Below are 516 nucleotides of genomic sequence, written 5' to 3' on the forward strand. Positions count from 1 at the left end.
AAGCCATTATTATTTTAGGATATTATACTGGAGTTAAATGAGATACTGAGGTTTGGTTCAATTACGTATATTACGAACCGTGTCCGGGAGACGACTAAAGGAGCGGGGCGCTAAGCCTTATGAGGCAGGCGCGCGGGGAATGCTGACCATGCTTATTGCATACATATGTGTAACCTGTCCCTATAGTCGTCCCTCCTTAAAAAAAATAAAAGGTTACAAATAAAAATCTTAAAATAGTCATCTTATAGTAAAGTCACTGTTTGTTATGGTTTTGTAAGAACAATGTCTAATAAAGAATTTAATTTTCAATTTTGAATTTTTATTACATCCTGTTATGCTCCGTTTTATTTTACCTGACTGTACTTATTACAATAACACATTGATTGGACTCGACAATAATACCGCGCTGCTAATACCTGGAATTCTGGCGCGATAGCAGAACATAATCTACCTAATACAATGTTGCTGGTATTATGTTACCATGCATAGCTAGCAAGTGGCTCAACACTGATTTTA

The 516-nt window shown here is 36.2% G+C and overlaps 1 protein-coding gene across 1 annotated transcript in view; it reads right to left on the reverse strand.

Moving 5' to 3' along the window:
- Positions 1–516, reverse strand: part of LOC141441079 (potassium voltage-gated channel protein Shaw-like) — a gene marked incomplete in the record, with an annotated part of 155,735 nt that overhangs the window by 12,129 nt on the left and 143,090 nt on the right.

Source organism: Choristoneura fumiferana, chromosome 23 (genome assembly GCF_025370935.1).
Source record: "Choristoneura fumiferana chromosome 23, NRCan_CFum_1, whole genome shotgun sequence".
In the NCBI taxonomy this organism is placed as follows: Eukaryota; Metazoa; Arthropoda; class Insecta; order Lepidoptera; family Tortricidae; genus Choristoneura; species Choristoneura fumiferana.